At 44.4% G+C, this 22,101-nt stretch overlaps 1 non-coding gene across 11 annotated transcripts in view; it reads right to left on the bottom strand.

Annotated features, from left to right (window-relative positions):
- Positions 1–15,608: 15,608 nt before the first annotated feature.
- The window catches only part of LOC107977260, a 28,599-nt gene continuing 22,106 nt past the window's right edge, over positions 15,609–22,101 (bottom strand). Inside the window, exons 2-7 of one of the 11 annotated variants that reach the window (XR_003484677.2) lie at positions 20,843–20,941; positions 20,320–20,378; positions 19,477–19,616; positions 18,558–18,790; positions 17,464–17,962; positions 15,609–16,579 (exon numbers count right to left, since the gene is read on the bottom strand). This is a non-coding gene — a transcript (uncharacterized LOC107977260). Of the gene's footprint in view, positions 16,580–17,463; positions 17,963–18,557; positions 18,791–19,098; positions 19,210–19,476; positions 19,617–20,319; positions 20,379–20,842; positions 20,942–22,101 lie in introns of all 11 variants that reach the window. The other 10 variants (XR_003484684.2, XR_003484682.2, XR_004769585.1 and 7 more) reach the window with 10 other exon arrangements.

The raw sequence follows: 22,101 nt of genomic DNA, 5'->3' as shown, positions 1-22,101 counted from the left end.
TCTCACTCTATAGCCCAGGCTAGCCTGGAACACATGATCCTCATGTCTCAGCCTCCCAGTTCTGAGATGGCTGGTGTGTTTCTCCATGTCTGGCTTCTTGTACTCTCTTTACTATGTTTTGTACATGCTGTATCATTTACAAACTGAAGGTGTCTGTAAACCCTGCATGAAGCAAGACACCATTTTCCCCGTAGATCAGATGATCATTAGCACTTTTCAACAATGAAGTATCTTTTAATTAATAGATGTGTAAATACTCTTTACTTCAGATAAAAGGCTACAGACCTACTGCCATGGTAGAGTATGCATATAATCCCAGATTTCAGGAGGCTGAGACAATATGGGACCAGCTTGGTCTACATAGTGAAACCCTGCTTAAAAAGAAAGATAGATGGGACTGGAGAGATAGCTCAGAGGTTAAGAGCACTGGCTGTTCTTCCAGAGGTCCTGAGTTCAATTCCCAGCAAACACATGGTGGCTCACAACCATCCATTATGAAATCTGGTGCCCTCTTATGGTGTGCAGATATACATGCAAGTAGAATGTTGTATACATAAGAAATTAATAAGAATCTTTAAAAAAAAAAAAGAAGCACTCCTTGTGCTTTTAAAAAGAGGAAGGGAGGAAGGAAGGGAGGAAGGAAGGAAGGAAGGAAGGAAGGAAGAAGAGAAAACCACAAACACAGAGGGCAAGGACCAGGGGAAAAAAACAATTTTTTAAAAAAAATTAAATAGTGTGAGTATAACATGTGTGTGTGTGGGGGGGTGCATGTGCCAGTGGAAGTGCAGGTCACAGGACAACTTCAACTTTCCAGAGTTGGTTCTGTCCTCGCACTGTAGGTTCTAGCAACTAAATTGAGGTCATAAAATTTGTATGGCAAGTGTCTTTACTTTCTGAGTGGCCTCACTGGCCCAGAATATGACTTCTTTTAAAGATTCATTTAGTGTGGGGGGGGGTGGGGATGGCCACCATGTGTGTGCAGGCCCCTGAACAGGCCAGAAGATGTCAATGGATCATCTAGAGCCAGAGTGACAGGTGCTTGAGAACTGAAGCCTCAGTATTGCTGAGATATGCTTGGGAAAGCTTTCTATTTGTTTGGCTTCAGTGGTGCTGGGGATGGAGCCAAGGACCCACACGTGCTAGGCAAACATTGAATCATTGAGTTGTATCTCTGGCCCTGTACATAAAGTCTATTTTTGGTCTAGTTTACTTCAACTTATTTTGAGTTCACATATGCACTACAAGCACATGCTAGAAATCAAAATATAAGTAACTTCTGTAGAGGGGTTTGGTTTGGTTTTGTTTTCTAAGTGTTGGGTATGGGACCCAAGGTTTCATGGATACTAAGAGCTTTATTACTGAACCACAACCCCAACCTGAAGGAAGCCTTATACCTTTGCTGAGGAGATGGCCTATTCCATGGTTGTGCTTCAGTTGTTATCTTCAGTGCACCTGCAGGAGGCTGCCCGGGGATCTTCCTCCCTTTCAACATGCTGAGTATCGCTTTTTTTTTTTTTTTTATCATTTTGCTGAATATCACTTTTGACAACACTAGGGAAGAGTGGAGACTTTTCAGTTTGAGCAGCATTTCATAATTAGGTTCTGACTTAGAACATGATGCTGACTTTAGAGGATTCCTATGCATGTTCATGTGGTACACAGGAAGATGCTATGAAGTCAACAGTCATTGCTTTCATCGTGGACTCCAAGGAGATCTGACAGCCTTCCTTCCTTTCATGAGGTCCTCCTTCATGAAAGTTGATATTTGGCAATAGTCAAATATGAAATTAAAAGGGAAGAAATAAAAAACATTTCCTCAAGGCAGAGAAACGAGCAAATAACCACAAAATAAGGCAGGGTGAGAGAAGAAATGGAGACAACCTATCTGCTTCAGAAGCAGAGAGGAGAAAGGTCACTTTAAGTAGGGAACCAGGGAAGTCTTGTAGAGATGGTGGTATTAGAGGAGAGATGGTGACCCAAGAAATGCAAGCCTGAGTGTGAAATGGTGTGGGGCATGTCCATACCAAGGATCTGAGGCCTCCAGTGTCTGCTGCACAAAAGGCTGTAGAAAACACAGAGAGTGTCAATGACCTTGGCTACACAAGATCCTGAAAGTGACCTCCAGGGGTCTGCAATTAATCTCCATGCCATGTGTCTTAGTTAGGGTTTCTATTGCTGTGAAGAGACACTATGGCCATGGCAACTCTTATAAAGGAAAGCATTTAATTGGGGAGAGCTTACAGTTGCAGAGGTTTAGTCCATTATCATCATGGTAGCATGCAGGCAGACATAGTGCTGGAAAGGGAGCTGAGGGTTCTGCATCTTGATCTACAGGCAATAGGAAGTGAACTGCATACCACACTGAGCATAGCTTGAGCAAAGGAGACCTCAAAGCCGGCGCCCATAATGACCCACCTCCTCCAACAAGGCCACATCTATTCCAACAAAGCCACACCTTCAAATAGCGCCACTCCCTTTGGGAGCCATTTTCTTTCAAACCACCACACCATAAAATTCTCAGCCAGCTTTTAAGGGAACCAAGGTGGGAGACATATCATCTGAATGATGTCCCAGCTGTGGGCACAGTAGAGGAGCAAGAACAGGACAAGGATTGTGCAGATAGGTAAGGGGGTCATAGGTAATGCTGGAACCCTCCCCTGGCCTCTTCTGTTACGTAGAAGCTCTTAAAGCACCTTCTACATTCATCTGAAGGCATGCCAGGTTGTGGTACCTGGAGCCACAACATCTTGCCAAGGCAGAGGCTAACCAAGGCCTGCTTGCCCATGTTGGACTGTCACAGACAGGAAGGGAGTTGAGTCTACTCCATTCCACCCATTCTTTTAGATTTGGGTGGTCATCCCCACATATACACAGCATTTAAATAGGATCTGGCTCTGTGACTACACACATATGTGGCAATTCATTCCTAAGTGGAGAAAGAGGGAACAAAATTGGCAAGCTCACAGGACTCCTCTAGGCTCAGAGAGAAATGAAATGATGACTGTTTTTTAAAGAACAAATTTGGGCGCTGGAGAGATGGTTCAGCAGTCAAGAGCACTGGCTGCTCTTTCAGAGGATCGAGGTTCAAGTCCCACACCTATACAACAGTTCACAGCCATCTATAACTCCAGTCTCAGGAGAAATGGCACCTTCTTCCAGCATGACACATAAAACTTAGACTTACCTCTCTATACACTCATCTTTATACATGAAAAAAATTTCTGGAAGTATCTCAGACATTCTGCTGTATCCATGGCAGTGCTTAATATGAGTTCCCCATAAAGCAAAACCAGGAATTCTATTTGTGAAGGGCAAATGTAAGGCATAAAAAATAAAGAAAAGTAAAGATGTGATGAGGAGAGATTGAAGGCAAGGTGTAAATCTGGCTGCTGTTAATAGCCAACAGAAGACGGGGCTTTTGCTATTGTGTCCATTCTCTATGATGGGAAGACGTGCAGGGAAAATGATGGCAGGAGCGAGGGTTGACTTTCCCAGTTCCCTCCCTCCCTCCTGGTAGAAGTTCCTTCAATGAGCAGCTCATGGTCTCTCAAATGAAACTGTAAATGGCTTTACTCATTGTCTCCCAGTTCTTCTCAAATCCTGCATTTGATGTCGTGCCCTGAAATCCCAGCACTCATGAGGCTGAGGCAGGGGTATCTCATGATCCTATGAAGACCTCCAAGTTTTCCAGCCCCATATCCTAGGGGTGGGTTTTTCTTCCAGGTCTGGAGACATAGACAAGAGCCGGACATTGGAAGTGGGTAGAGGGAATATCCCAAGCAAGCTTCTGTAGACATCCTCACCTGTGGGAGCCAGGCAGCCCAGCCCTGGATGCAGATGGAGCTAAAGGAAACAGAAAGGACACCAAAAATGTGTATTATCATTTCTTGCATCTTGTTTGTCTCAGAGGCCAGAGGTCAGGACTGTCTCTCATGGGCTAAAATCAAGACATTTGCAGAAACTGGCAGAAGACTGTTTCCTTGCATCTTCCAGAGCTCCTCTGCATTCCTTGGCTCATGCCACCCCCTCTCCAGCTCTGGAAATCCCATGGAACTTCCCTCATCACATTTCCCACTGGATGCTCCTGCTCCTCTCTCTGATGAGATTTACACAGAGCCTCCTGTGACCTTCCCCTGCTGGAGCTCCGCAGTTTTGCACTTGCAATGTCTCTTTTGCCAGATAAAGAACATCACAAGGTCTGGAGTTCAGGATGTAAACATGGGGAGGGGCCCCTGCTCTGTTTCCCACAATGGAGTGATTCCAGGAGCAGGAATAGGGACCCCAAGCTGATGTTATCTGAGCAGACTTTACGCAGAAGAACAACTCAAGGTATAACATTTCCTGTCTTGTGCATTCGTCCGGTCTTGGGCGCCACCTATGAATGCTCATTGATGGGCCCATTCATGTAAAGAAATGAGGCCCCACTTGGCAGATGTTGGAAAAGAAAAACACAAACTAGGCAGTGCTCGTTCCTGTAATGAAGCTGCATAAAACCGTGCTTTAAGAAACTGGAGCTGGAGAGAGAGCACTGCTGCTCCTGCAAATGACCCGGTTCAGTTCCCAGAACCCATGTCAGGTTATAAATCCAGTTCCGAGGCCATCTAGTGCCATTTTCTGGTCTCTGAGGACACGACATTCATGTGGTGTACATACATATACATGTACATACACAGACTGCACACACATGCATATAAATCTATATAAAGAAGAAATAAATTTATAAGAAGAAGAAATCAGCAGGACGTGGTGCCACACGCCTTTAACCCCAGCACTCAGGAGACAGAGGCAGGTGGATCTCTGAGTTCAAGACCAATCTGATGTATAGAGTAAATCTCAGGACAGTTAGGGCTACACAAAGGAATCCTGTCCTGAAAAGCAACAACAAATGAATAAATAAATAAAAACAAGAAACCAGGTGCTACAGAGCTGGCTCAGCCTGGGATCAGGAAAGCCTGTTACTGGACTTCCCACTTTGCCTGTGGTCTTAGTTAAGATTTCTACTGCTGTGATAAACACCATAAACAAAAACGACTTGGGAATGTAAGGGTTTATTTTGCTTATAGTTCTATACCACAGTCTATCAGGAAGTCAGGGTGGGAACTCAAGGTAGGAACCCGGATGCAGAAACTAAGGCAGAAGTCATGGAGGAGTGCTACTTACTGGTTGCTCCCACAGCCTGCTTCCTTATAGCACCCAGGAGCCCAGGGGTGTGGCCCCACCCACAATGGGTTGAGCCCTCCTTCATCAATCACTAGGGGAAGAAATTCCCCTAAAGCCTTGCCTACAGTTCAACCTTATGGGGGCATTTTCTCAACTGAAGTTCCTTCCATTCCGATGACACTGGCTTGTGGTACATTGGGAAAAAGGAAAATTGGTTATTCAACTTGTGTCAAGTTGACAGAACATGGCCCACACACCTGGAAACAGACCTAAATCACGTCGCTTTTGCTCCTGACATTCTCTTCAAATGTGCAGTTCTGAGTAATGTCCTGATGATGACTCTTTGACACCTTTCCTGTCCTTGAGCTCAAACTGAGCAACCTCATGCTGCCCCTGAGTCAATACTGATGTCCCTCATCCTGTGCCAGCTGAGCTAACTGTCCTGCCAGCCCCAGCAACAACAATGAACAGGGCATCTTGGATTCCACTGAGCTCTGTGCAGGGTGGGGCCTAGCAAAACACAATAGTGGGTGCTTGCTCTGTTGGGTGGGACATAGACAAAGAAAATCCCAGGTCTCTTATACAGTCTGCTCTTGGTGTGAGAGCATGAGGTTTAGTTGCTGCAGTGGGTAGAATTGTTGAACTTTCTTACCTTTGAAATTGTGTTTGACAATGAAGAAGCTTCGATTTTAAAATGGCCTATGCACTAATTTCATTGTGCTACTATATTTTTCCTTTACTTGCTTAGCTTTACGATAGAATATTTTTGCCGGGCGTTGGTGGCACACGCCTTTAATTCCAGCACTCGGGAGGCAGAGGCAGGTGGATTTCTGTGAGTTCAAGACCAGTCTGGTCTCCAGAACGAGTGCCAGGATAGGCTGCAAAACTACACAGAGAAACCCTGTCTCGAAAAACCAAAAAATTTAAAAAAATGATAGAATATTTTTTACAAGAGAAAAATGTGTATCATATATGTTGACAAGTTATCCCAAAATTCAATAGAGCAGGGCTTTTCCAGATGTCCAGGAAAATAACCAATTTTCCTTTTTCCCAATGTACCATAAGCTAATGTTTTGGTACCATAAAATAAAAATGAATTTCTTGAGAAATAAAATGTTTTTAAACTTAACAGAATACACTCTGGAGAGTATTGCCACAGAACATATGAGTCACTGTTGGTGGGCGTGGAGGGGGTGTTAATGGCTCTGTGAAACTGAAAAACATGATGCATATGCTGTCTGCTCCTTTCTGAGAGTCTTTGTGTATGTCCTGGGCTCTGAGATCGTCTTCAGGAAAAAAAAAAAAAAAAAAAAAACCTGTGCCTTTTATGAGCCAGTTCAGGACAATGCATTTGAGAGCTGAAGCTGGAGCTCACTTGGCAGAGTGCTTGCCCACTCCTCAGGAAGAAGCCCTGGGTTCAGTCTCCACGTGCATGCAATGTCACACAGCTGTGACCCCAGCGCTTTTGGGAGGTGAAGGGGGATCAGGAGTTCAGGCCGTCCTTGACAACAAAGACAGGTGGAGTCCGGACTGGGTTACCTGAGAACCTGTCTCCAAAAATAAATGATAAACAATGTTAAAAATTCTGTCCATGTTTCTGACACCCTGAGGTCCACAGTGACACCCTGAGGTCCACAGTGACACCCTGAGGTCCTGCTTTTCATCTGCTGCCCAAGTGAAAATCAGATCTTAGATCAGCGAGCTATTTCTGCAGGCTTGTACTTTCCTTTTCCAAAAGAAAAATCTTTAACTGTGATTGGAGTAGGCACAGCGGCTGGTGCTGGAAGGGAGGGGAAGCCGGGGAAGCTGTGAGGAGCTTTGTGAGCTGGCAGATGCCAGGATTTTCCTCTCCGTGCAGCAGCGTGCTGAGCTATATGTTTTGCACAGACACATTCCTTTGGCAAACAGATTGTTCTTTTTGGTATAGACCTCCAACACACTGGTGGCGTCATGCACCAGGACAGGAAACCAAAGCTGAGCTGCTCAAGATGCAGTGCCTGTAGCCAGCCACAAGGAGGCGCTCAGAGCACAGGTGTTATCCAATTTAAGACAAAATACACCCTTGTTCTTGGGTAGGGAAGAAGGGGGCTAGAGATTGCTCCTGCAGATGGTAGGATGAGAGGCTATTCACTGCAAACTGATCAAGCTGGTTTAAACGTGCACATCTTACAGCAGGTACTGGGAAAGTCTGAAGAAGACCGGTTACAGAGTGGAGGTATAGTGGCTGGCAGAGCTGCCTTCCAAGAAAATTAGCCACTCTGCTGCAACTTTGCTACCAGATGAAAAGAGCCTGGAAGCACACACACACACACACACACACACACAAACACACACACACACAAACCACACACTTCATTAAACAAGCTGAGCATGGTGGCTTATATCTGTAATCCCAGAGTAGGAGGCTGAGGCCAGACTACAAGGCCAAGGGCCAACCAAGGCTACATAGTGACAAGATAGCCTGAGCCTGGCATAGAGTAAGACTCTATCTCAAAATACATACATACATACATACATACATACATACATACATATATACACATTCATACATACACATACATATACACATTCATACATATATACACACATATACATACACACATATATACACATACATTCTCACACATGCATATATACACACTTACATACATATATACATACATACATACACACATTCATACATATACATAATACACACGTTCACACATACATATATACACATACATATATATACACATACATATACATACACACATATATACACACACATCCTCACACATGCAAATATACGCACATACATACACACATAAAACTCATCATCATAAACAAACTGGCAAAGAACAGACCTATGTTTGGTTTTGGTTTATTTTTGTGCCCTGAATTCAAGTTCTACAAGGAGACACACAATATTCCAAAGGTAGGTTCTGTCACACTGAGAATTATTGCTGAGTAACCAGGAGTTGTCCTTAAGTGACACAGGGGCCACAGAAGTGTCAGATCTTACATGCCCCTTCCTAAAGCAGGCTCCAGGGCTCAGGGATTGAGCAGACTCTGCTCAAAGCTTGGGTCAGTCTGACTCCCTTCGTGGCTAGCCGGTTAACTCTTTCAAGAAAGAAATCCAACCATATTCTTTTCCCTGCTGCAGTATCCAGAACAGAGGCCACAACTATGCCCTGCTAACCCATAAAGGCACAAAGTGTGTTCTCATTCTCTTTAATCTATGCTGGTCTTGTAACCTGCTGTGCCCAGTAGAACATTCCCAAATGACACTACCAAATGACACTACGGCACTTGGCCCCAGACCTCCCAAAGACTGTTGGTCTCCACTTTCATCTTCTTGGCTGACCGCCACTATGGTGCAGTAGTCTAAACAAAGAGGCTATGTGCAGAGAGCAGCACCCTGGAGGATGAAAGAGAGAAAAGAGGCCCAGCAGGCCCCTGCATCTTTTAGCTGGACCAGCTGAGGCACAAGCTTTGTGGGAGAGACCAGCTTGGATCCTGGAGTCTTAGGTAAGCTTCCCCAGCAGACAGTATAAGAACAAATGATCCACCCCCAACAAAGCACTGTGTGAACTACAGAATCATGCAAAGAGTTGTTTCCACCCATTGTTTTTTGTTGTTTTTGTTTGGCTTGTTTTTTTTTTTGTTTTTTTTTGAGACAGATTCTCATGTTGTTCAACTAGTCTCAAACCTGCTATGTAGTCAAATATAGCCTTGAACTCTCAACCCTTCTGCTTCTGTCTGCAAGCTCTGTGGTTACAGGCCTTTGCTATCATGACTGGCTTTGTATGGTGCCAGAATTCAAACTCAGGGCTTCATGCATACTAAGCCAGTGATGGGGGATGTTCTTCTGTATCATGTGAGTATATGTTTCTCTTATTGGTTGATGAATTAATGCTGATTGGCCAGTAGCCAGGCAGAAAATATAGGCAGGGCTACCAGACTAGGAGAATTCTGGGAGGAGGAAGACAGAGAGTGAGTCGAGAGGAGAGACACCATGTAGCCATCAAAGGAGTAACATGCTGGAGCATTACAGGTAAGCCACAGCCTCAAGGCAATACATAGTTTAATAGAAATGGGTTAATAACTAAGAAAGGGCTAGCCAATAAGAAGCCTGAGCCATTGGCCAAACAGTTTATAATTAATATATAAGCCTCTGTGTGTTTTATTTGGGACTAAATGGCTGTGGGACCAGGTGGCACAGAAACCACCATTTACAAGCCAGCACTCTATTAATCAACCAAGCTACATCTCCAATCTACCTGCTGAACTTTGAAGAGTTTATTGGTTAGCAATTAAGAACTGGATACAGCCTTTCTCAGCCACCCCAGCATGATGGCCTAGCTCATACAAATTAACAGTACAACGCACTTGGAGATACTGATAGTATCTCCAAGAAGGCCCCCCTCAGCATCCTGACTTCACTGCCCTTCTTTATAATATGCTAACAGCCTGTGCATGGCTCTTTCATGATTCCTACATCGTCTCTCCTCAACCGTTACACTCTAGACAGGAAGCTGGTTACATTCATCACTGTATGCAGAAGGCCTGAAAAGTTTATTCAAGAAATAATTCAATAAATAAGTGGAAAGTGAGATGTAGGTCAGAGATATGAGTCACATACCCTTCAGATGGGACTTTCACACAAAGCTTATGAACCAACAGCACGATCAGAAACAAAAACAAATACAAGGTAGCGGGATCATTCTCTCCAAGAATCTACCAGAGCCCTTCATCCAGGGAGACCAGAGATTCTATCTCCTTTCTCTGCTCCACCAGAGGATGCAACTAAAGAGTGGGAGAGTGGGGAGAGGGCTTGCCTAGCACATGTGAAGCGCTGGCTTTAATCCCCAGTACTATATAAAGAAGAAATGATGATGTGTGCATATCAGCCCAGCCCTGAGAAAGTGGAGACAAGAGAATTACCATGAATTACAAGCCAGCTGGTTCTACATAGTGAATTCCATACCATCCTGAAATACATAATGAGACCTTATCCAAAAAAAAAGCAAGCAAGTAAGCAAGAATGAATGAACGAACAAACGAATGAATGAATGAATGAAAAAACTCTGATAATATCTAGAGAAAATGCAAAATTGCAAAATGCATCTGGTAGAGAAGAGAGCCAGTAGCATGAGGCAGGCAGGCAGTGTCTGGAGCTTATTGGCTGAGCTAGAACTGGGTAGGCACAAGTGATAAAGTACCATACACCATGCAATAGAGTATTGTTCAGTCTTGGATCGCCCCCCTCCCCAGTGCTGGGAATAAAACTCAGGTCCTGTGCATGGCAGGCAAATATTCTGTCTCAGAGCTACACCTCCAGCCACATCCAGCCTTTGCAAGAAAGGAAATTTGACACATACTACAATACAAATGAACCTTAGAAATACCATGTTAAATAACACAGCCATTCATAAACATGAACACTGTCTGGCTGCATTAAGAAAAGTCCTAGGGTTATCCCATTGGGAAAGACAGAAAAGGAAGGAGGTTTTGAGGGTTGAAGCAAATGGGGAGCTATTCTGTATCAATGCATACAGGGGTTTAGCTTGAGAAATTGAAAAAGTTCTAGAAATGGGTGGTGGTGATGTCATGCAATGTGAACTTGTCACAGCCTGTACGTGGAACACACACACACACACACACACACACACACACACACACACACACTAAAAATTCTTAAAAGCTAAAATTGGACTGTGGAGATAGTTCAGTGGATAAGAATGCCTGCTATATATACATAAGGACCAGAGTTTGGATCCCCAGCACCCATGTAAAAGAGCAGGGCATTAGAAACTCACAAGTGGTCCACATGTTGAGGATAAGTACCTGTAACACACACTACCTCACACATCTATATCACACCATTTCCCACGGAGGCTTGCTCACAAACTATTGCAGAAAGACTGAAGAGCCAGAGGTCAGAGAGGGTTGGAGTGAAACAATGCCCTCTGAATATGACTTGGCAGCTGTGCTCATGAACTCAGCAGCTGTGTGTAGCGGTCCGTACAAGGCCTGTGCAAGACTGAGCCTGTCAACATTCCAGCTTGGAGCTGGGCAAGATCATTAATCCCAAGCCCTAGATGGATAGCTTCTCAAGGAGAAGTTGTACACAGGGAAGTGATGCTTCTGGGTTAACCTTCTCAGAAGATTTTTTTGATGACAAAATGGGGTGGGGACAGTTACTTAAAAAAGAAAAAGAAAAAAAAAGCAGAGGGGGACAATGAGATGACTCAGCAGGTAAAGTCTCCAGCTACGAAGTCTGAAGATCTGAGTTCCATCCCTGGACTCACATTTCCCATGGTGAAAAGAGAAAACAGACGCCTGCAAAGCATTCTTCCGTCTCCACTTACACCTCCTGGCATGTGAATATACAGCCAGGCATGACAGCCCGTGTTTATAATCCCAGAAATCAGGGACCAGAGACTTAGTTACTTAGCAACTTCAAGGCCAGCTCTGAGACCCTATCTAAAACAAATATATGTAGTTCTGGCTGGCCTGGAACTTGCTATATAATCCAGGCTGGCCTTGAACTCACAGAGATACACCTGCTCTGCCTTCCCAGTGCTGGCCTTAAAGATGTGCACCACCATACCTGGCTCAGTGTTATGCCTTTGAGAGAGGATATCCTATGACCCAAGATAGCCTCAGACTGGCTGGGTAGCCAAAGATAGCCTTGAATATCTGATCCACCAGCCTCCGCCACCGGTTCTGGGATCACAGGTGTAAGCTACCACTCCCAGCCAGGAACACCTAGACTACTCTTTCCAAGCCTCCATGATAGACTTTGAGCTGTTGTTTGTTGTTATGTTGAGACTGGATATAGCCTTGGCTGGCCTGGAACTCACTGTGTAGACTAGTCTAGTTTAAAAATTAAGGTTCCTCTGCCTGGAAAGTGCTGGGGCTAGTCTGAGTCAGCACACTTGGCTTCATGGTACATGCCTCCTCGTCCAGCCTATTTGAATACCATCTCCATACCTCTTATGCTACAAGCTGTCTTCATCAGTTTCCTTCCCCATCCCTGAGATGGGGCATTCTCCTCCCTTGCTAACCTTCCTCAAGTCACATAATAACATCATTCTCTCTCAATAGAAAGCAAACATGATGAGGGCATGTCTTGATTATTATACATTTCTGATGCCCTTTACAGAGCCCCCAAGGAAGGAGGGGAAAATCCTCATATAGGAACAGCCAAGAAATATAAGAGGAGAGAAGGTGTCGGCCAGGCTGTGGGCTGTGAGCTCCCTGGCACAACCTCAAGGACCAAGCTGTGGTGACCAAAGGTTGGGAAAAATTAAGTTGTGGTCAAAGAGGCAAAAACCAAAGCAAACCAAAGTGATGCCAGCGCCGTAGAGGTGATGCCAATGTTAATAGCCACTGGGTTGGTGACATATGAGAGTGAAAATCCACATTCGGGAAGACTGAAACTGCCAGCATGGGGTGTGTGGCAGGTCAGAGTGAGAGGCTTGGAAGATGGACTGTGAAGAAGAAAGGCAACAAAGGGCCCTTTCTCAGGGGAAGGGAGGCTCGGGTCAGATCTGGTTATCTAAAGGCATGGGGCAAGTCAAGACAAAGATGGGAGCCTGTGTTTTCTTGTTGTTGTTTTTTCTATGATGCTGGATATTGAAACTAGAGCCTCACACTTGTTAGGCAAGTGTTCTACCACGGAGCAACATCCCCTGCCCTCATTTTTGTTTTTGACCTATTTTTTTTATTAGTTCTAGTTAGGGAAGAAGCTTATTTCAAGTCCCTTTTCCCTCTCCCTCCCCTCACCACCAAACTTCCTCCCCACCCCCAGCCCACACCCCCCACCCACCACTCCCCAGGCAGGGTAGGGCCCTTTTGACCTATTTTTTTTTTATCAGAGATTTCTGTCCCTCCGGAGCTAGTCTGAGATGCTGACACAAATAATTCATGTTTTCAATACAACTGCTCCAGTTGGCAGAGCAGTGTGCTCCTGCGCTGGTATGCAGGCTGGCATCACACTTCTCCATGAGATGAACACCATTAAGTTTGCCATTAGGTTGCAGCTTCACAAATGCTGGGGCCCAGTAAGTAGGCTTCTCCTTTTTTCTGGCTCTCTTTTTAATGATGTCTTTAACTAAATCTAGTGGTCAAGTTGGCAAAGACAGGCCAGGAAATAGAACCAGGACCTCAAACACGCCAGACAAAGTCTCTATGACTAAGGCACACTAAGAGCGCCAGATGTCAGATGTAATGGAGAATTTCAGGTGAGGAAGGAAGGGAGGAAGGGAGGGAGGGAGGGAGAGAAAGAGATGGAGTTGTCAAATATGTGCCAAGGTGCAATAGCACACAGCTGCAATCCCAGCACTTGGGAGGTAGAGTCAGGAGGATCAGAAGTTCAAGGCTACATTAGATACCCTGTCTCAAAAACCTAAACCAGACCAAAACAAAAAGCCCCCAAAGTGCCACATTCTGAAATATTAGTAAAATATACATAATGCAACAGTTCCCATTTTAACCATTTGTGTGTGGGGGGCGGTGTTCTTGTCCATATGCACTTGTGAGGAAGCCAGAGGAGATTGTTTGTTATCCTGCTCTATCAGTCTCTATTCTCTTGACAGGACTTCTCACTGTACCTGGAGCTCCCTGTGTTTTCAGCTAGGCTGGTGACAAAGCAGCCCCCCCACCGCCCCCACCCCACCCCCACCAAGGCCAGATTGATCTACAGAGAATTCTAGGCCAGGACTATGCAGACAAACCCTGTATAGAACCCCTCCCCCAAAAAAAGAAAGAAAAATGTAATATGTTAATGATAGGTTCATACATCCATTCTTTGTATTTTAATCATATTCATCCCACCCCCTTCCAAATCTATGGCCCTTTGAACATAATCTACTAGGTCCAATTTGTGCTGCCCTTGTCCTGAAGCACCAGTATGGGGCCATCTACTGGAGTGTGGTCCACCTGCCTGGGGCCACACCCTTAAAGAAAACTGACCCTCCTGCAGAGGTCATAAAGTGCACTAGCTCCTCAGCTAGGGTTGGGGATTCAGGAGCCCCTCCCCACACCACATTGAACTGTGCTGACATCCACAGCTGCTGAGGTCATGAGTACAGCTGTCCTGTCCTTCCCAGAAGACACAGTTTCACTCCAGGCCTTGACCTTTCTCTTTCTGGCCCTTTTGCTGGATACCCCATGGGCCTTGTGGGGAAATGGTGTGACAGATGTCTGCACTTTGGTCACTTAGAGGTTAAGAAAGTGTGCAAATCTTTCAGAGGACCTAAGTTCTGTTCCCAGCACTCACACTCTGTCCTACAGCCACCTGTAACCCCAGCTCCAGGGGATCCAATGCCTCTGATCTCTGTGGACGCCTGCACTCACATGTATACTCAAACACAAACACACACAATGAAAAGAAAATAAATCTGACCCAGGCATGGCGGCTCATACCTTTAATCCCAGCACTCAGGAGACAGAAGCTGGTAGATCTCTCTGAGTTGGAGGCCAGTCTGGTCTAAATAAAAGAGGATCTGTTTCAAAAAATTAATAATTAAATCTTTTTTAAAAAATTATTTTTCCTTCCTTCCTTTCTTCCTCCCTCCCTCCCTCCCCCCTTCACTCCCTCCCTTTCCCTTCTTCTCTCCTTTGAGACAGCGTCTTCCTATGTATCCTAGACTAGCCTCACATTTATTAGGTAGCCCAGGCTGGCCTCAAACTTTTTATCTCTCTGCCTCCTCTTTGTAAGTGCAGGAACCAAATGAACCACCTCCATTTTAACTTTCCCTTTATTTTTTGTACTGCTGTAGGCCAAACCTGGGCTTTCTGCCTTCTAGGGGAGTGCTGGACACTCGATCTGAATCTCCACCATTTATTTTCTCTGTAATTTTTTTCTTTTAGATCTAACTTGCCTTGTGCCTAAGCTCAGAGCTGGGTACTACATGCAACAACCTTTGAGGAGAACTCTGGAGCAATGGGACAGTTAAGAAGTGAGGAAGCAGCTGAGTGGTGGTGGCACACGCCTTTAATCCCAGCACTTGGGAGGCAGAAGCAGGAGGATCTACTGTGAGCTCAAGAGCAGCATGATCTATAAGAGCTAGTTCCAGGACAGGCTCCAAAGCTACAGAGGGAAACCCTGTCTCAAAAAAAAAAAAAATGAGGAAGCCATATCTCTTTCTTCCTGTTCTTGCCTCAGTTTCCTCGGGGTGTTTTTCAGCCTACACAGGGCACAGTGAGGAGAATTTCCTGACAAAATGTTGTAACTGGCTTTTTCTTTCTGTAGAAATAGTATTTATGCTCTATAGCCGCCATAAGTAGACAAAAACTGGCTGAAACAGTTTTCAGCACTTTTCACTGAAAGGTTTAATTCAAGAGAATAAAGTGATAGTAGCAAGTGCAAATTTTCTATTGCTTCTAGGAGAGTATTTCTGAGAACACAGTTTATTTTCTTTGTTGCCAAGGTAACAGCACATCAGCCCAGCCAACTGTAGGTTCACACAACATGGATGTGAATTTATTATTGTTTGTATAAAGACTTGTTTCTACCTGGTAGATCATGTATCAAGGGCAGTAGCCCGGAATGTGTCTAGAGACGACTGACAATTGAGACATGTCACTATGCCATCCCGAAAACAGAATATTTTTTAAAGCAAAAGAACACAGTGAGGCTGGTGGACCTCAGGTTGTAGATCATTTGCCTAGCATTCACAAGGCTCTGGGTTCCATCACCCAAACTGCAAAAAAAAGTAGTGCTGCACACCTGTGATCCCAGAGACACACGTGTAATCCCAGATGAACACATGTAATCCCAGAAGAACACATGCAATTCCAGATGCACACATGTGGTCCCAGATGCACATATGTAATCCCAGATGAACACATGTAATCCCAGGTAAACACATGTAATCACAGCAATTGACAGGAAGGAAGATCAGGAACTCAAGGTTATCCTTGGAACATAGCAAGTCAGAGGCCAGCCTTGGCTACATAAAATCCTGACATAGAAAAAAAAAATACAGAGGAGTCAGAAACCAGATATGATGACACAGCCTGTAATCTCAGCAATTTGGGAGGTAGAGGCAGGAGGCCCTCAAGTCAAGACCAGCCTGGTGTACACAGAGTTTGGAGCCAGCCAAGGCCACATAATGAGACCACTATCTCCAAAATAAGGGGGGAATGTTCTTACACAAGAAGAATGAAGAATTTCTACAAAATTAATCAGTGTGAGATAGGAAATGGAATTTGAGGAAGATGGGCAAGAGTCCAGACCAGACAGTAAACACACTCGGGAACGGACCTCCGGTGTAGCTCAGGGAGGCAGCATGCCACAGAGGATGTAAACATGGCCCTGGACACTGGACAGTCCTGGATTCCAGTCCCAGCACTGTAGTTTACTGATGAGGTCAATTAGTTATCCTTGCTTGGCTGGCCTGTGGTAATGACACTTGCCTCATGAGATCTGGGGAATTAAAAGAGATGACACATGAAAGTAACTCTCCCCGGCACCCAGCACACAGCCATTTCCTAAGCAACAGTAATCCTAGTAAGGGCCAAGTAAGGAGCCTCTGTCAGAGAGACAAAGAGCATGGAGATGCAAATTGTGTCACTGTGAACTAAAATTTTATTACAGATGAAGACTATCTGAGAGCTCTCTTCAGATATGACAAGCTGCCAAGCAGAAGGTGTATGCATGTAATCCCAGCTCTCTGGAGGGCATAATGGAAGAATCACAAAATCCAGGCCAGCCTGGGCTACATAGCAAAACTTTATCATAAAAAAAGTTTTGTATTTCAAATCCATCTACAATGTATAAAGATTTTTTATCTCTTCAATGGATGGAAAAGCATGTACAAGAGTGAATGTGTGAGATCAGAGGACAAATTGCTGGAGATTCTCTCCTTCTACCATGTGGGCCCTGGGGATCCAACTCGGACTGTTTGGCTTGGTGCCATTTCACCAACCCTGCATAGATTTGTTTTGTTTTTTTTGTGAAACAGATGAAGGCTCACAGGGATACAGTCAGAGTGCTAAGGACTTCCTGTCCAAATGTCTGCCTTGGTAAACAATATTTTCCAGGGTGGGAACTGCTCGCTCTGGTAGGGGAGGCTTGACCACCTTTGGCAGAGCTGTTGTTAGGAAATGCAGACCCAGGCTAGGTACTTGCAGAGGCCCCTTATGGCCTGCTTTACTCAGCTGCTTGACCTTAATATTATATACCCTGGACCATCTTCTGAACATGGAAGTGAGGTGAAGAATGGGCTGGGTAGAAAGAAACAGAGAACAATATTCTCTCTGAAACATCTCCAGTGTCCTCAGGAAAAACAAGGCACACATTCAACTTACTCTGCAGCTATTGATTGGAGCTCACTTTGTGGTAAATTCTGTGCATGTCTGTAGGAATTCAGAGGCAAATCCAGCCAACCCACAAACCCTGTGATGCATATATTACAACAGGAAGATGAATCATAAAGTGGTCCAGGCCAATGCCAAAAGAAATGTCCGGCACACAGAACACAGAATGCACACCATTTTCTGTGAGTTTGGAGAAAGAGGTCCTTTCTTTTGGTCAGGCCCATAATCATGTATCATTCATAAGGCTTTGGACACACACCTCTTCTGAAGAGCATCAGTCACACGCTTGCCTTTCAACTTGAGAATTTGTTGCAGTCAGACTTCAGAAACTGAAGAAGCCAGTACCTACCAGGTTTCAGCATGCAGAGGAAGGTCTAGGGGCCTCAGCTTCAGAAGATGGGGAAATGGACAGGCAGCCGAGTGAAGTGTTGCACTTGGGAAGGTGGGGCAGGAGAATCCGAAGTTCTGATCGATTGACTCACTCAAGATGCTGCCACAAAATGAGGGGACAACATCAAAGACAAAAGTAAACATAATTTCACTTGGCACATAATTCCAAGCTAAAAAATATTACTGACATGTTTTTCATTTTGTAGTTGGTTGCTTGATGACATACACAGCCGGCCAACAACTCAACCCTTACATCCATTCACAGCACACCCACTTTGCCTCAATTACATCTTCTTCGTTCTCTGTAAGAATTTCTGAAGAAGCAACATGTGAAGAATGGATTTTGAGTTGGGCGTACTGGTGCACACCTGTGACTTTGGCAGTCAAGAGACAGGATGACCACAGAAATGTCAAGGTCATTGGGGTTCCCATAGTGAATTCCAAGCAAGTCACCTCTATCTGGACAAATGGTTTGTTTTTTGAAAACAGGGTCTTCAACTAAGTAGGCAGCCAACGCTGACACGAACTTCTCACCTGCCTGCCTCTGCCTCCCTAGGGGTATGCCTCCACACCAGTGTTCACGCTTTTGGACACTGAGCCCAGGGTTTTGGCCATGCTAGACATGCAGTCAATCAACTGAATTAGCCCAGCACATGGTTTTAAATAGTCTTTCCATTATGACTTTCCACACTCACATTAGATGCTAACAGTCAAGATGGTAAGATTATAGTGTTAGTGGTGATGGTGGTGGTAGTGGTGGAGATGGTGATGATGATGGTAGAATGTGATGGTGGTAGTGGTGGAGATGGTGATGATGGTATAAATGAAGAGCAGAACTCTGGCTGCAATGCCAATGGACTCACAGAATTGGTTCCCATGCTCTGAGAAGCAGATACAAGACAATCTTCATAACCAACACAAGAGGGACCTGTAACACAAAGGAAAATAGAGCTGGCTTCTAGAGAAAGCTCCCTTCTGAATCCCAGGAGAGACACTGATGGCAACACTGCCACCTAAGTTGCCTGTTCAGTGCCACAGTTCACCCTCAGCTGATCTGAAAGTCAACTGTTACCCTTCTGTTACTCAAATGACTCTATAGAAACATTAGGATCCAGGTATCTATTGCCTCCCACTTAATTAGACATGGCCTTGTGTACTCTTTTACTTATATTTACTTGGGCTCGGGGGAGGGGTTAAATACACAAACTTAAATATCATGAAAAAATTCTAAGATACCTGTTCTGCATGGAAACAAGGAATTTCCCATGTAATCTCCACAACACACATCATTCTCACTTTGACAAAGGTAGCCAAGTAAGGTCACTTTGCGTCCAGCTGGCATATATTCTTAAGGTGGGAGGGAAGAAAGAATGTATATAAGCAATCCAGTCTTCTGAGACTGGGATAAAATGAGAAACAGATGGGCTCTGATTCCAAACCGGAAATGTTTTGTTTTTTCTTTGGGAAGCTGGTTGATTAGTGATTGTAATTTGAACCCAAACCAGGAGACACATATAACTAACTTCACATAGCAACTCCCAAAGCACAGCTGGAAGTCAAGCTAGCAATAGCCTCTGGCTTGGAGAAGGGAGTGGAGCCCTTTGCCTCAATTACCTTGCTGCCTGGTGGACGACTTCGTTCCAGGAATACTTGAAGAATTTCTGGTCCCTGGTGACTCAGGCTTGATTGGAACTCCATGCGTGACTATCACACTCAATGCTGTCTGCAGAGTGACAAGCAGAGACCCATATGTCCTACATAGAGTAGGATGATGGTCTGGTCATGTATGGCAAGAACTTTTTTTGTTTGGGTTTGGTTTTGGTTTTGAGACAGGGTTTCACTGTTTTCCTGACTGTCCTGAAACTCTCTGTAGAGCAGGCTGGCCTCAAACTCACAGAGATCCACCTGCCTCTGCCTCCCAAGTGCTGGGACTAAAGGCGTGTGCTTGGCTGAAGGCAAGAACTCTTATCACACATTCCAACTTCAAGTTTTCAGCTTGTTTCCAGGCCATTTGTTCCAACTGTAACACACCCAACACTCTCCTCCTGTCCTAAGTCTCTCTCCTCGAGCAACCCATTTCTAGAATGGCATGGCACTGGCTTTGACTTCTAGGCACATTTCCTCACGCTTTTCTCACATCAAAGTCATTTCTCACCCTCCAGAAGGTACAGATTCCAATTCCTCTCCACAATCTAATAGTTTATGTTCAAAAGCACAGTCAGCGCTGGGAGTTGGTGGAACACGCCTTTAATTCCAGCACTCGGGAGGCAGAAGCAGGAGGATCTCTGTGAGTTCGAGACCACCCTTGTCTACAAGAGCTAGCTCCAGGACAGCCTCCAAAGCCACAGAGAAACCCTGTCTCAAAAAAATCACAGTCACATCCTGTTCAAACAATATTCCACCTAGATTTTTGTAAAGTCCACATTATTCTTTCTAAATGGCTACAGCAGCACTCACCTGCTATACCAGCACTCTGGGGGTTGAGGCAAATGCCCTGCATGGACCACCGAGTGAGACTGTCTCAAACAAACAAACAAAACAAAATACAAAATAAGAGATGCTGGTGGAAAATGGCTCAGAGGTTAATATTGTGTACTGTTTTTGCAGAGGACTTGAGCTCATGTCCCAGCACCCATCTCAAGTGATTCATAACCACTTGTATCTCCAGTTCCAGGGGATCCGATGTCATCTTCTGGCCACCAAGGGCACCTGCACTCATGTGCACAACCCCCTCTCAGACACATAATTTAAAATAGATCCTTTTGTTGTTTTTCCAAGAAAGGGTCTCTCTGTGTAGCCCTGGCTATCCTAGACCTCACTTTGTAAACCAGGATGTCCTCCAATTCAGAGATTTGTCTATTTATGCCTCTTGAGTGTGGGATTAAGGGCATGTGCCACCACCACCTAGCTTAAAATAAATCTTTAAATAAAGAAGAAGAGAAAGGAAAAGAAGAAGAAAGCCAGGTGCAGTGGGCCATACCTTTAACTTCAGCATTCAGGAGACAGAGGCAGGCTGACCTTTGTGAGCTCAAAGGCAGCCAGGGATGCATAGTGAGATTCTGTCTCTAAAGAAAGTTTTCTGAAAAATAATATATACATTATTAGAGTTTTATTTACTAAATGAACATAAACAATTTAAAGAGGAAAAATCCTATGGCCTGACAGGGTTGGAATAATTTACTTATACTATGATTTTTTTAAATATATGTGAATAATATTGACACAAATGTTTTAAAGGTTTCATATTATAAAAACATTAAAAATATTAAATAGTAACATTAAACTGAGACAGGTAGTATTAGATTACAGGTAGTATATGCTCCTAATCCAAGTACTTAGGGAACTAAAACAGGAAGCGTGACTCAAATTCAAGTCCAGCTTGGGATGAGTCCAGGCTAACCAAGGCTATATAGCAAGACCTTATCTCCAAAAAAGACAGACAGACAGACAGACAGACAGACAGACAGACAGACACACACACACACACACACACACACACACACACACACGAAACCAGTAATAAATTATGCTAAAGTTCCATTTTGAGTAGGCATGACAGATCATGCCTTTAACCCCAGCTCTCACAAGTAGAGTTCTTGGCAAGTTCAAGCAAGGTCAACATGGCCTAGATAATAAGACCCTGTCTCAAAAAATCAAAACAAAATAAAAAAAGATGGCAAGATTTTATGTTTTCTAGTACGCATGTTTTTCCACTATAAAAGTTTTTTGGGGAAAAAAAGGTATAATTTACAAATTATCAAAGCCAAGAGTCATGGCTCAATCTATAATTCCAGAACTTGGGAGGAACATGCAGGAGAATCAGGAGTTCAAGGTCATCCTTGGCTACATGCTGAGGCAGGAGGATTGCCTCAAGTTTGAGGGCCGGTTTCCAAAACGCAATAGGCTGGAGAAATGACTTAGCACAGTAGTTCTCAACCTTCCTAATGCTTCAACCCTTTAATACAGTTCCTCATGTTATGATGACCCCCAGCCATAAAATTAATTTTGCTGCTATTTCATAACTGTAATTTTGCTACTGTTATGAATCATAATGTAAATATCTGATATGCAGGTTATCCAATATGTGACCCCTATGAAAGGTCATTCAATGCCCCCCAAAAGGATTGTGACCCACAGGTTGAGAATCACTAACTTAGTGGATAAGAGCACTCAAGGCATAAGCATGAGGTCCAAAGTTCAAATCCTAAGCACCCATATAATAAACCTGGTGTAGCCATG

This window comes from Cricetulus griseus, chromosome 4 (genome assembly GCF_003668045.3).
Source record: "Cricetulus griseus strain 17A/GY chromosome 4, alternate assembly CriGri-PICRH-1.0, whole genome shotgun sequence".
NCBI lineage: Eukaryota > Metazoa > Chordata > Mammalia > Rodentia > Cricetidae > Cricetulus > Cricetulus griseus.
The sequence above is the reverse complement of the archived record's forward strand: the minus strand, read 5'-3'. Positions and strand labels throughout refer to the sequence as shown.